The sequence below is a fragment of the Triticum aestivum genome, chromosome 2D, assembly GCF_018294505.1.
Source record: "Triticum aestivum cultivar Chinese Spring chromosome 2D, IWGSC CS RefSeq v2.1, whole genome shotgun sequence".
Taxonomy (NCBI): domain Eukaryota; kingdom Viridiplantae; phylum Streptophyta; class Magnoliopsida; order Poales; family Poaceae; genus Triticum; species Triticum aestivum.
Window position 1 is genome coordinate 514940665 of NC_057799.1, and position 15104 is coordinate 514955768.

Consider the following 15104-nt stretch of genomic DNA (forward strand, 5'->3'; position numbering starts at 1 on the left):
ATATTTCTTGGTTCTTGTTTGGTTTTATCCTTGTGAGATTTGGAGCTTATGGTCATCTTCTTTACAAGCTTGAGTTCATCGAAAACGGAGTTCACATGCTTCTTCTATTGTGTTTTCAGTGTTAGAGGTTTTACCGGTCTTTTTCGAGGAAGGGTTCTCACCATTTTCTTATGGGCCTTTTCTAATTTGCTTATTATTGTTATTTCTATCAAGATTGTGTTAGCTCTTGTCGCTAGCTTTCCAACAAACTTGGTTTCGTTGAATTCGGAGTCTGTTTGCAGAAGTTGTGGCAGTTTTGGTGTTCTGAAAAGGCTGCAGCGGTACTACCGCGGACAGGAGCGGATGCAATTTTTTACTACCGCTCCAGAGCGGTACTACCGCGGCTACTACAGCGGTAGTACTTCTCCGGACCAAAAACTCGTCTCAAGTCCAGCGGAAGTAGGCACAGATGTATTTTTTTTGTACCGCTCGCAAGCTGTAGTAACGCTACCCCTAGCGGTAGTACCTCTACACCTAGCGGTAGTACCGTGAGGACAAGCGGTAGTACCGCTCCGACGGTTCTTCTGGCCTTTTGCCTCCTCGTCATTGTTTTTCAAAGGGCTACTGCCGCCCTAGCATTAGTACTGCTCCTTGGAGCGGTAGTACCGCTCGGTGCGGGGTGTGAGCATAACGGTTGGATTTTCCCCCACCTATAAAAGGGGGGCTTCTTCCCCAATGAACCTCATCCCTTTACTCGTGTTCTTCCCCCATTGTTGACCGTCTTCGAGCTTGCTATCTCTCAGTCCCTCCATGGATTCTTGCTAGTTTTTGGGGAAAAGGAGAGAGGAGATCTAGATCCACATTTCCACCAATCACTTTCTCCTCTATGTGAGGGGAACCCCTTGGATATAGATCTTGGAGTTCTTGGTGTTCTCCTTCTTGTTCTTCCTCTCATTTTCCTCCCTAGCATTAGTTGCTTTGGTGGGATTTGAGAGAGAAGGACTTGGGCACTCCATGTGCCCTTGCCATTGCATTTGGTGCATCGGTTTGAGTTCTCCACGGTGATACGTGGAAGTTACAAGTTGAGAAGCTTATTACTCTTGGGTGCTTGGTACCCTTGAGCTTGTTCCTCTTGGGTGCTTGGGCGCCCTAGACGGTTGGTGGTGCTCAGAGCTCAATCATTGTGGTGTAAAGCTCCGGGCAAGCGTCGGGGTCTCCAATTAGGTTGTGGAGATCGCCCCGAGCAACTTGACGGGTACCGGTGACCGCCCCCAAGGGTTGCCAAAGTAGTCGGGTTCGGTGACCGCCCCAAGGGTTGCCACTTGTGCGGGTTCGGTGACCGCCCTCAAGGGTCCCTTAGTGGAATCACGGCATCTTGCATTGTGCATGGGCGTGAGGACATTACGGTGGCCCTAGTGGCTTCTTGGGGAGCATTGTGCCTCGACACCGCTCCAAACGGAGATTAGCATCCGCAAGGGTGTGAACTTCGGGGTACATCGTCGTCTCCGCGTGCCTTGGTTATCTCTTACCCGAGCCCTTTACTTATGCACTTTACTTTGTGATAGCCATATTGTTTCTTGTCATATATCTTGCTATCTCCTAGTAGTTTATCTTGCTTAGCATAAGTTGTTGGTGCACTTAGGTGAGCCTAGTTGTTGTAGGTTTTGTGCTTGACAAATTAACCGCTAGGTTTATTCCGCATTTGTTCAAGCCTAAACCGTAATTATTTTAAAGCGCCTATTCACCCCCCTCTAGGCGACATCCTCGATCTTTCAAAGATCTGAATCACCCTCACCCCTCGAGAGAAATCAGTTTAGTCATTTAGGTTCCGGAATTTCTTTATTGCTTTCTGAGTTTACTTCGGTCTTGCATGTATTTACTTTTTGTTTGTGCCCCTATCTATGTCTGTTTCATTTTGTTTCTTGTGTGCAAGCGCTCCATTCTGTGTGTGTCTGACTGTGTGTGGCTTGACTCTCTTGTGTGTTTGGCTTGACTGTCTGTGTGTGTGACTGTGTGAATATTGCATTTGACTGTGATGTGTGACTGTGTGAATATTGTGCATTTGATTGTGATGTGTGACTCTGTGAATATTGCATTTTGACTGTGGCTGTGTGTGTGATTGTGTGTGGCTTGACTCTGTGTGTGTGTGGCTTGTATGCTTTGTTGAATGATTGGTTGTTGTGGTCTAACACTGCCTTTGCCGGTCCCAAGCCCGGATGTGAAAGTGTGGAGGGAGCTGCAGTTACCTCCTTTGTATTGTTTGCCTTAGAAGTGTGGAAATTCATGGTTTAGGTTATTGTCCTAATCGAATAGTGAATCTTAACATAATGTGAGATTCAAGCTTGAAATGCATCCCTCCTTGCTATGAAAAATTTAGGCATGCCAGGAACTTCCTGATTCTATACCTAATATAATATTAAAGGAAGGAAGATTTCGTAGTTGCCAATAAGTCGTGAGTCAATCGTTAATACGACGTTTGTGGTTCGGTCTACCCGCTATCCAACCTTGCTACCTCTCCGATCCAACGGGAGTTTGTGCAAAGCGCGTCTGGGCTTCCCGTGTCCGTCCCGCCCTCAATCTTCCTTTTTTAGCCCTAAAAATATCTTCCCTTTTTTTCTTCCCTCGCAGGACTCCTTTAGTTCTGCTCCCTGTCGATCCCCCTAATATCACCTTCTGAACGCGCAGCCAACTCCACCTCCGCCTCCTTCGTGTGGCCAGCAGCGGCACACAGCACGCGCTTTTCGCCGAGATTGTTGCACGGCAGGATCGACGATGGTAGGTGGGTCTGCCGCCCCAACGACGGAATGGCCTGGCCTGAACCCTGAGGAGTGTGGGGCTCGGCGACATCTTTTGCTTTCTGATTATTGATTGATTTGTTCCTCCCAGTATTTTCAATTGCGCTTGATGATTTTATTTTGCAGTTTCGTAGCATAATGTGTGTTCCTCACAGGCTAGAAACGCAATTAACTCAATCATATCAAATATGTAGTTATAGGCAGGTGTGTACAGTTAGGTTCAAGTTTCATAGTGTCAAACTCTGATCTTGATATGCCAATTGTGTCATTTATGTTGTGTGGCCGATTTGGCATCCAATGCATCCCATGCTTATCTTATTTATCTCACTCACTCGTCAGAGCACCCTTTTTTTTGATATGTGTGTTTCGTTATGTCTTATGTTGATATCATATTCTATTTTTGTATTACTGTTGTCCAGTCACTGGAATAATGCTTTTCTGAGTATTTAAGGTACAGACATGTGGATCTGGACATGTCACATTTTCTCTTTATTGTGTTGCTAAGGACACTGTTCCTACAACACTGTTTGATCATGGCAAAGTTCCAACATCAACTCAATCATGGGGCGCATGTGCAACGGTTGGATATTTTCATCCAGCTCCAGTACCACCACAAGCATCACATGTTTAGATGGATCCTTCTCTGTATACTGGACCACGCTTTGGAGCACTCTCTCTTTCCACCTGCAACATTTGGTGTTGGTAGTGTACCTGAAGCATTCCCTACAGACACAAACACTCTTTTCAATGTTGCAGAACGGTCAAAGAAAGTAGGTTTTGTATAGTTCCATTTATTTCACTTGCTTATCATCATAGCCGTTTAACTTTAGCTGATTCTTGTGCTCGATCATGTACCAGCCTCCAGTACCTAACTGGCTTCGAGAAGAGCTTCCCGAGAAAAATCAACTCCAGTGAGTGCTTCAGTGCAACATCCGACAAATTCCGATTCCATGGAATCTGAAGATGCTGCAGAACCACCAAAATGAGCTAATCAAACTGATAGTAGAAGCATTGGTTCAGCAAAATCAATCGAAGCTGATGAAGCTCATGAGGTGCTCTTCACTATTTTATTATTAATTATTAGTGTAGTACATATTACGCTATTAATCTGCCCTATTGTGATTCACTTGCATGCAAAAATCTGCCCCTAATGATTTATTTTAGTACGAATAGTACCATTTCTTTTGGCGGACTTTAAATAAATAATGATTTTTGGACAACTTTTGTAAAACAAAGTGAACTAATTTAATCATGATAGGAAGGTTGGGTTATTAGACTGGCTGGAGGTTAGTGTCTGGTGGCTTTGAGAAACTAAATAATTTACCTACTTACGTTTTTTAATGTTTATATAGTAATTTCTGAAGAACAGTGATTTCATAACGGTGAGAGAAATGGAATGGCTACGTGTCAATTTTTTCCAGATTTGATTTGTCAGTGAAGCAACCTCGATATTATTTACTTGAGACTTGAGGTTGCTTGCCATACTGTATTATTATACTAACAAATCTCCTAGTTCCTGCAATAATATTTCCGGAGCAGTGTCTTTTTTCATCTGTACACATGTTCACTTCTTTTGGATCTGGTGGAAACATTGGATGCTAGTTACTAAAAAGTTAACCCTTTTTGTTTCCGTTCATATTCGACTTGGATATTAACATGGCCCTCATTTCAAATTGATGTACTGGACTTGAATCATTTGCAGGATGAAGTTGAAGCGGCACGGATGGCAGCAGTAAACAAGGAAATTAAATGTGTGTTGACAGAAGTTCTTCTGAAGGTTTGTCATTGCATGGAGGTTATTTACTTATTTAGCTAGGTTTTAACATGTAGTTCTATTCTAAATTCAGCAAGACTGCCATTTCTTACTTCTGTACTTTTGTCATTTCCAGGTTACTGATGATCTTTTTAATGAGATTGCAAGAAAAGTTATGAATGAAGATGATTCATGAGCTGAACGTGAGTGAATTATACTAAAACTTAATGTAAATAGGTAAATTACATTGCTGATTATCGCCTTTGTCTTGCAGCAAATGAGACCACTGGTGTCTCTAGCTCAAAGGAGACCACAGCTAAAGTTGTAGTCCGTGCTAAGCCAAACAATGGTAGCTCTGATGGTACTGGGCTAAGTTCTCCTAAAGGTGCTCTTCTTGGTCTTACTAGTTATGATTCATATGACGAGGATGCTGGTGATGGTAAGGGTTTAATTCCAAATTTATCATCTAAAATTAAAGTTGGTGCAGCTCATCCTAAAGAAAGCAAGTTCTTGAAAAACACAAAGCAGACATGGTTTCCAGAATTTATTTTCTAAAGAAGGGAGCTTATTATTAACTTTCTGAGTATACCTCGGTCTTGCATGTATTAGCTTTCTGTTTTTGCCCATATCTATGTCTGTTTCTTTCCATTTCTTATGTGCACGCGCTGCTTGTGTTTGTGTGTGTGTGTGTGTGATGTGCCCCTATCTATTTCTGTTTCTGTCTGTTTCTTATGTGCAAGTGCTACATTGTGTGTGTGTGTGTGACTGTGTGTGTGATGTGCCCTGTTTCTTTGTCTTTCTTGTGTGCAAGCGCTTGATTGTGTGTGTGCTTGTGTGACTGTGTGTGTATTGCATTTGCTTGATGGTGTGGCTTGTATGCTTTGCTGAATGATTGGTGTTGTATAACTTGTGTTTTGTATTGTTGTGGTTTAACACCGCCTTTGCCGGTCCCAAGCCCGGATGCGAAAATGTGGAGGGAGCCGCAGTTTACCTCCTTTGTATTGTTTGCCTTAGAACTATGGATATAAATTACTCTGTCCTAATTGAATAGTGAATCTTCACATAATGTTGTAGCATGTGATTTAAGCTCTGACATGCATCCTTCCTTATGTTAGAATTTGTCATGTCTCCTAAATTAATCTCGCTGGTTTCTTATAACTTGTCAGCACCGATGTTATTTTCTACTAATATATATTCTTTTACTAAAAATTAGTCATCTGTTTTTTATTTGGCTTTAGGTTGAATTTTGTGGCTGTTAGATTGTGCACGAATCTCAGCGTCGTACGTGTCCCTCATTTGTCTGTCACTTGCGAGTGTGTGTCAGGTTTATTTGTCGTTGGGCTTTTTATTTGGGTTGTGAGACGCCCACTCGTTGTTCAGTTGTGTCATTTCTAGAGGGGATGTGTAACGCCCCGGATCCGATGCGCCAGGTGTCTTCCAGTTATTCATCGTTGTTGCCATGTCATTTGCTTGCGTGTTGCAGTTTGCCATGTCATCATCTGCATTGCATCGTCATGTTTTTCAAAACTTGCATCCAGTCTTTTTCCCCGTTGTCCGTTTCGTGTTCCGACACTCTCGCCGTACCCGCCGCCCATCTTAGACCTTGTTTCATGAGCGGGAGAAAAACGTTCTCGGAATGGGCCGAGATTTGCCGAGTGGCCTTGGTATAGCACCGGTAGACCGCCCGTCAAATTTCGTTCCATTTGGAGGTCGTTTGATGCCCCAACGGTTAACCGCGTAGCCCGAAGCCCCTTCTCTTTGCAGCCCAGCACCCCTTCACCACAGCCCACTAGCCCATCCAAACCCCCTCCATGCTCTCGGTCGTTCGATCACGATCGTGTGGGCGAAAACCGCACCCCGTTTGGACTCTCCTAGCTCCCTCTATCTATATATATGTGTGCCGCCCCCAAAATTCGCGGTGCAAACCCTAGTCCTCTTCCTCCTCGCGCCGCCGGACATGTCCACCCCGTCGCCGGATACGTCCACCGCCGCCCGGACCAATCCGGGGACGCCACCTCAGCTCCGCCGCCTCCCCGAGCGACTGGCGCGCCGCCACGTGGCGCCCCGCGCCTCTCCGCCGCCTCCCACCGCGCCGGCCAGCCGGGGCCCAGATCCAGCCAGCCCCGGGCCGAACCGGGCCGCGCCGGGCCCGCAGCCGCCGCCGCCTTCTCCCGTCGCCCGCGCCTCGCGCCGGACCCCGACCACCGCGTCTTGCCAGCGCCGCCCCGCGCCGGTCACCGCGCGCTCGTCGCCGCCTCCGCCACCCTCAGCGGCAACGCGCCCCGCGCGCCCCGCCGTCGACCCCATCGCTGGCGCCGCCCGAGCTTCGGCGCCCCTGCGCCGACTTCGCGTCGCGCCACCGCCGGTTTCCCCCGCCGCCGCCGCGCCGGATCCGGCCGAACCGGGACGTCCCCTCTGTCTCCGGCCGTGCTCCGGCGAGTGCCCCGGCCCCGCCTCGCTTTCCGCGCTCCCCGATCCAGATTTGGAATTCTCAGGTTGACCCCCGTATTTTTCCAAGTCCCCGAATTATTGCATTATGTGCTCATGTTCATCAGGCCATAACTTCGTGCTCGGTGCTCTGATTCATGCATATAATATATCGAAATGTTCTTCATGAGATGCTCTTCATTTTTTTTCATTGTGCCATGCTTGTTTGAGACCATGTTGATTCCCTAATTATCGTTGCAAAAGTGCTATATGATGTTATCTGCTGTCTGTTAACAGAACTTGATGATTTGTCTTTTTCGTTGCATTTTGTGTGTGCATCCTATGAGCATGAACTCTACATGTGTTTTGAAATACATCATTCCGTCTTTACAGTGGTGCTTGTGTTCTATTTTTGTGATCTTTGTGGTGACTACCACAAGCATGCAAAGTAGCTTCCGTGATGTTGCTGATTTTCTGTGACTTGGTGATTTCTGTTAAGTCCGAGTCTATTATATTTTGTTGCCATGTAAACCTGCTGCCATCATGAGTTCTATGCATAATCTAGAGATGTTCACTAAGGATGTTTTGTTATACATGTTATGTTCTATCCATCCGTGCCCTTGTTTGCATTTATAGCCTGCTGTAGCTTGTTGTAATCATGCTCCAAAGTTGCTAATAATGTTGCTGTCAGCCTGTTAACATTAAGTTCAGTTTTTCCATGTGTTTTGCTAGTGATCCATGCATCCTATGACTATGCTTTTGCCATTCTTAGATTCATATTTATGCCTTATTGCTGATAGTTGACTTCACATGCCATGAAATGCTCTGTGGTGAGTGGTTCAAGCTCACCAACTGGCCTACTTATCGTTGTTTCTGCCATGAACTGTTATTTTCACCAAGTCTGAATCTGTTTATGAAACTTGCTATGTTTACATGGGTGCCATCATATCTTCTGTGCCTTTTGGCTCATGTTCAGTACTTTTGTTCTATGCAATCAGTAGATTCATGCCATGCCTTTGTTTGCTATGATATGTTCCTGTAACTTGTTGATTGATAGCTATAATCTTTGCAACCTGATGTTATTTCTGCCATGTCCAGTGATTTTCTGCTAAGTCTGTGAAACTGTTATTAGTTGTAATCTTGCCATGTCCTTTTGAGCATGTTCTAGTGATTTCTGGAATAGATCAGTGTTCATGTTTCGTAATGCTTTATCTGTACATCACGTCCATGCCTTTTGTTTTCATGTTGAGTTGCTGTAGCATATTGTTTTGATGCTATCTAGATGCCTAGTTGCTGTAGCATATTGTTTTGATGCTATCTAGATGCCTAGTTGCTGTTTTGGACAGATTGTTGCTATATCTTGTTTGGAGTGTATGTGTTGCACCGTTGCTCCGTTTTGAGCATGCTCTATATGAAACTTGCTTAGTTTTGCATGTAGTTTCATGTTATCATGTGGAATCCTTACTTTGAGGTGTTTGCTTGATATTTGAATGCATTTTGCATCAATGTCATGTTTAACTTGTTTCGCTCATATCTTCTAGGCCGTAGCTCCGAATCTAATGAACTTTATATGTAACTTGACTAGAATTTCATGTAGACCATCTTTGTGCATTTTAACTTGCTGTTTAACAACTTGAACATAAGGTTATTCAGATCTGGACCAATTTCGAAATTTGCATATGAGGACTTACCGGATTTGTTATATCTTGTTTCCGGCCTCATTTAAACCTGCTTTGATGTGTTGCTCTTGTATGCCTCATCGCTTGCCGTGAGTAGCTTCATGTAGCCTTGTCATGCATCATACTTGATTGAGCATCATGTCTTGTTGATGTGTTGAGTGTTTACCGTGTTGTTTGCTTCTTTCCGGTTGTGCTCCTTCTCGTTAGTTCCTGTTTCGTTGCGATCGTGAGGATTCGTTCGTCTTCGTGGCTTCATCTTCTTCATGGACTCGATCTTCTTCCTAGCAGGATTTCAGGCAAGATGACCGTCACCTTGGATCTCATTACTATCATTGCTATGCTAGTTGCTTCGTTCTATCGCTTTGCTGCGCTACCTATCGCTTGCTCTTCAAGCCTCCCAAATTGCCATGAACCTCTAACCTTTGTCACCCTTCCTAGCAAACCGTTGTTTGGCTATGTTACCGCTTTGCTCAGCCCCTCTTATAGCGTTGCTAGTTGCAGGTGAAGATGAAGATTGCTCCTTGTTGGATTATGTTATGTTGGGATATCACAATATCTCTTATTTAATTAATGCATCTATATACTTGGTAAAGGGTGGAAGGCTCGGCCTTATGCCTGGCGTTTTGTTCCACTCTTGCCGCCCTAGTTTCCGTCATACCGCTGTTATGTTCCTTGATTTTGCGTCCTTTACGCGGTCGGGTGATTTATGGGACCCCCTTGACAGTTCGCTTTGAATAAAACTCTTCCAGCAAGGCCCAACCTTGGTTTTACATTTGCCTCACCTAGCCTTTTTCCCTTGGGTTTCCGGAGCCCGAGGGTCATCTTTATTTACCCCCCCGGGCCAGTTCTCCTCTGAGCGCTGGTCCAAACCGAGCGATGTCCGGCGCCCCCTGGGCAACCAGGGTCTATGCCAACCCGATGTCTTGCTCATCCGGTGTGCCCTGAGAACGAGATATGTGCAGCTCCTATCGGGATTTGTCGGCACATCGGGCGGCTTTGCTGGTCTTGTTTTACCATTGTCGACATGTCTTGTAAACCGGGATTCCGAGACTGATCGGGCCTTCCCAGGAGAAGGAATATCCTTCGTTGACCGTGAGAGCTTATAGTGGGCTAAGTTGGGACACCCCTGCAGGGTATAAACTTTCGAGAGCCGTGCCCGCGGTTATGTGGCAGATGGGAATTTGTTAATATCCGGTTGTAGAGAACTTGACACTTGACTTAACTAAAACGCATCAATCGCGTGTGTAGCCGCGATGGTCTCTTCTCGGCGGAGTCCGGGAAGTGAACACGGTCTTTGGGTTATGTTTGACGTAAGTAGGAGTTCAGGATCACTTCTTGATCATTGCTAGTTTCACGACCGTTCCGTTGCTTCTCTTCTCGCTCTTATTTGTGTATGTTAGCCACCATACATGCTTAGTCGCTGCTGCAACCTCACCACTTTACCCCCTTCCTTACCCATTAAGCTTTGCTAGTCTTGATACCCATGGTAATGGGATTGCTGTGTCCTCGTGGCTCACAGTTTACTACAACACCAGTTGCAGGTACAGGTTTTGCGATGATCATGACGCGAGAGCGATGTTACTTGTTTTGGAGTTCTTCTTCTGCTTCTTCTTCGATCAGGGGATAGGATCCAGGTCGGCAGCCTGGGCTAGTAGGGTGGATGTCATTTGAGTTTCTGTTTGTGTTCCATCCGTAGTCGGATGTTGATCTTATGTATGATATATTGATGTATTCTTGCGGCATTTGTATGCCTTGTATGTATCCCCAACTATTATGTAATGTTGATGTAATGATATCCACCTTGCAAAAGCGTTTCAATATGCGGGTCTATCCTTGGTGGGACCTTCGAGTTCCTTTAGGATAGGGTCGCATATTGGGCGTGACAGGATGAGCTGCTGTAGGCTCGTGTGTAGCGGCGCACGGTCAGTAAGGCACTGTGTAGGCTCGTGCGTCCCCTTCCCCCTCTTTGATTCAATTCATTTTTGAGGAAGAGCAGGCACCTCATTCCCGTCCGAGAGCTAAAAACCGATTCTCCTCGGTGTTCTAGTGCAGCTGTGCGGGGTGATGGGGGAGAAAGTGGTAGCCATCCAGTCCAACCTAGTGATCATGGCGAGGGGGGGAGGTGAATATAATTCGTCTGTCTTCGTGTGTTCGCTTTTTTTGGGCAGTTTAAGTTTTGTTCCTAACTTCCTATAACTGCTATTTGTCCCCCCACTCTATAATAGCATATGAATTATTTGTTTTGAATTTCACATGAGATAACTTTGGTCCATGATGTAAAAATGAGTTATTGCTCATTGGTTCAGCTGTGGGGGTTGTGCCAACATGTTTTATTGGGTCGAAAGTGTCGTATTTTTTTCTGACAATTCTGTCAATTCAGTGTCTATTTTTGTGTCGTGTACTATGGTCTTCATTAGCACGAGGGATAATGGACCTTGTATGTAGATTTTTGGGACTCGGTTCGCTGAATATACTAGAAAAAGGGCCCGTGCGTTGCAACGGACAAAAACATAATCTTCAATGGCCACGACCACATTTTGTTGCATCACAGAGATACACTATCACTCTCAATTTCATGAAATTATGAACATTTTTTAAACTCCTAAACATATTTGAAATCGTGAACACTTTTACAAATTTTCGAACATTTTCTAAAATCAAGAACATTTTTTGAATTTATGAACATTTATACTATTTGCAAACATTTTTATAAAATTGTGAACATTTTAAAACAATTTTCTTCAATCGGCGAACATTTCTAGAATTGACGATCATTTTTCTGGAAATTGGTGGAACAATTTTTCAGATCCAGGAACATTTTTTTGATTTAACGAACATTTTTTAAAATGCATGACCATTTTTTGAAACAACAAACACTTTATGGATGAATAAACTATTTTATAAGTCACGAACAGTTTTTTTCCATTCATGAACATTTTTTGAAATGGTGAAATTTTGTTCAATTTCATTAACATTTTTAATACACAATTTTTTTTAAAAATCATGAACTTTTTTTGATTTCCCGAGCATTTGTCTTTATAATCTTGAACATTTTTTGAATAAGTAATATTTTTTACAAACTCAGGAGCATTTTTTGAATCCACAAACATTTTATGATTTATAAAAAATATTTCATTATTATATTCAGAATTTTTTTGTACTCCCAAATTATTTAAAGTAGAAAAAAACAGAAACAGTAAAGAAAAATAATAAAAAATAAAAACGAATTTAAAAAACAGGCCGTTTGAACATGTGTCAGCCCAAACGAGCGCGATGCGTCTTCACACAACGTGCAGAGCATAGTATAGGAGGTGCCTACTGCAGTAGATGGCATTGGTGGGTAATATTTTGCAACTTCGGGGACAATTTGGGCGACGTACCGCCAGAAGAAATAGCCCCTTTATTATTAGATATAGATATAGACTAGCTATGTTCAGCAATAGGGTATTTGTATTTTTCTCAGGATGCTTCTGCTGAATATTTCACTATCACCTAGGTAATTAATTTTTTTTCATGTAGATAGCCGAGGTGTTTCATGTGACCGCCAATAAAAAAAAGGTGAAAGTTAATAGGATTCAATGTGTACAATCCAGTCCAATGGTTGACCGGTCATCCGTTTTTTTATCTTCATTTCGGCTGACATATAAACATAATTTGGTATAGTTCTATTCACTGAATGTTCATTCTTCCATTTTTAAGTTGATTCCGTAGTTTTTTTCTTGTGGAAATAAATGCTTCTTTTTTGGAATTATCGTATTTCAGTTTGTTAATTATTAGTTATGTCGTTTAGTCATCTGTCAGTTTCTTGCAATCTTTCATTTTGTCATTATTCTTTTAAGTCATTCTATCATTCATTAGCCATCTTTAGTCAAATTCAAACCCTCATTCAGTTAGTTCAGTCGTCTCAATGTGGTGGCATCGAACTGCATGCGTGAATGCAGTGCAGGCACCGATAGTAGGTTGCCGTTTATCCGGCGAAAATACAAGTGTTAGCAACAAGCAAGCTTTTATGAGGTTGAGAGAAGAACCAATAATGTAGCTGCATGGAAGACTAAGACTAGTATTTGTAGTTTATATATTGTTTTAGTTGCTTGCTGTAAAGGAAGAACTTGTGAACATAGTGGCAGTGAGTTAGATATTTATGGGCAGATGTTTGGGCAGGAGCCAGTTGTAATGATGTGTTGGTTGCGCCTACTAGAGAAGAGAAATATAAGAGCAAAGTAGAGTGTTGATATTTAGACAAGTAGAGACGCAAGAGGAGGAGCAGCCAAACACATCCTTTTTGTCACTGATGCCACTGAGAGTTGTTAACTTGTTCGGAAAGCATAAGCACCTAGTGTACATTCTGAACCGCATCAGGTCAATTTCAGAAAAGAAATGTTTTTTCTTGTCCATCTGTGTTTCCAATAGATTTAGTGTGCTCTTGGTGTGTCCAACCAAGAACATTTGCAAGCACAGGCGCGACGGCTGAGAATCTTGCAACACCTGACAAGAATATATTTTAAGAAACTATATCCAGAAGCAGGCAAGTCGTCTAAAGTAGACATCAATTATATCGAGTATTAGTGCATAAAATGTTGTTAGAGTGTTGGATAAAATGAATAAGAATTAGAATCCATCCTCCTCGCCATCGATTCCTCGTCCCGTACCAATCCAAAGCTCGCCGCCCCCATCCATCGAAAAATCTTGATTTTCTACCGCTCGACAGAGCTACTGCAAGCCGGCCACCACGACGCTACCGGCGGAAGGGGAGATCCCACCAGCAGACGCAACCGGCATGAGAAGGGGATGACTCCCCGGCGCCTGGCTCCAAAGGTACGACCCATGCCCCCAACCCTTCTCTTTGGCAGCAGGCAGATGAAACTCAAGATGTTGAACAATATCGTTTCTTTCGTTTGGCAGATTGGTGCCGCAGAGGAGGAGAACCTCTGCACGGGACCTCCACAAGGAGGAATGGAGGGCTCGAACACCCATGGTGTTGATGCCTCATCTGCTCCCTGCTTGCAGATTCAGTCAAATAGAGGATTTCTCTGCACAAGTTATCTGTAGATGAAACAAAATTTCAGTCAAACAAAAGATTAAAGTGATGGAGCAGTAGATGGTTTAGCTTTTTTAGGAACACTGCAATTTTTAGGAATTGATGGTTTAGCTTCTTTTCATGAAAGCTAAACTTGCAATGAAACTTCTGTTCCAATGAAACTTGCAATGTTCCTCCTTCAGAAGATTTACTAAATAATTGTTGTGAAAAACTTACCAGATGAAACAGAAGTCCAGTCAAACAGAAGATTACTCCCAAAGAAAGATGTTAACATGATATTCACCGAATCAAGTTTCATGCAGAAGATTTCTCTGTTCACACAAACAAATTTCACGCAGTTGAAACTCAAGGACTATATTGATTCTTTCCTTTGTTCATGTTATTCACAAAGTGTCAGAACTGAATCTACAATGTCAGACTCCGACATCATTGATGCAAGAAGTTCTTGGAGTGGATCAGATAAGGATCAAATTGAAGCTTTTTCAGATGATATGATCTTCAGATATTGCCTACTCCAATGTGGTCAACATTTCTTAAAGGTGCAACTTCTTCTATTGATGTGGAAGATTTGGTCACACTTGCAATCAAGGTCTCTTTGTATAGTGGATGCTACCATCACACGTAGTCTTATACTCGCTCTTCCTTTTCATCACTAACAGTTAACATGCATTTGCATTTAACTACTAAAGAAACCAAATATTAATTTCACAATTGCTTGAAGAGGGTGCTACAACTTGGAGCATAATCTCAAAGAACAAGGAGCGTGTGATGTCTCCCTGACGAGGGCGCCAGAAAGCTCCTGTCTGCTAGGACTACGTCGGTATTTCCCCAAAGAGGAAGCGATGATGTAGCACAACAACGGTACGTATTTCCCTCAGTGATGAAACCAAGGTTATCAAACCAGTAGGAGAACCAAGCAACACAGCGTAAATGGCACCTGCACACAAAGAACAAATACTCGCAACCCGACGTGTAAAAGGGGTTGTCAATCCCTTTCGGGTACGGCGCCTGAAGATAGGCAAACGGACGTGAATAAAATTACAGTAGATTGATAGATCGAACGCAAAATAAAATAAATAAGAATAAATTGCAGCAAGGTATTTTTGTATTTTTGGTTTAATAGATCTGAAAATAAATGCAAGAGAAAAGTAGATCGCAATGGCAAATATATGAGAAAGAAGACCCGGGGGCCGTAGGTTTCACTAGTGGCTTCTCTCGAGAAAAATAGCAAATCGTGGGTAAACAAATTACTGTAGGGCAATTGATAGAACTTTGAATAATCATGACGATATCCAGGCAATGATCATTATATAGGCATCACGTCCAAGATTAGTAGACCGACTCCTGCCTGCATCTACTACTATTACTCCACACATCGACCACTATCCAGCATGCATCTAGTGTATTAAGTTCATAGAAAAACGGAGTAATGC

At 43.3% G+C, this 15104-nt stretch overlaps 1 long non-coding RNA gene across 1 annotated transcript; it reads left to right on the forward strand.

The window, feature by feature from the left end:
* Positions 1–4491: 4491 nt before the first annotated feature.
* On the forward strand, positions 4492–4945 carry LOC123049730 (uncharacterized). Its single transcript, XR_006423644.1, has 3 exons — positions 4492–4551; positions 4664–4730; positions 4802–4945. It is a non-coding gene; the product is annotated as an uncharacterized lncRNA (long non-coding RNA).
* Positions 4946–15104: the final 10159 nt, after the last annotated feature.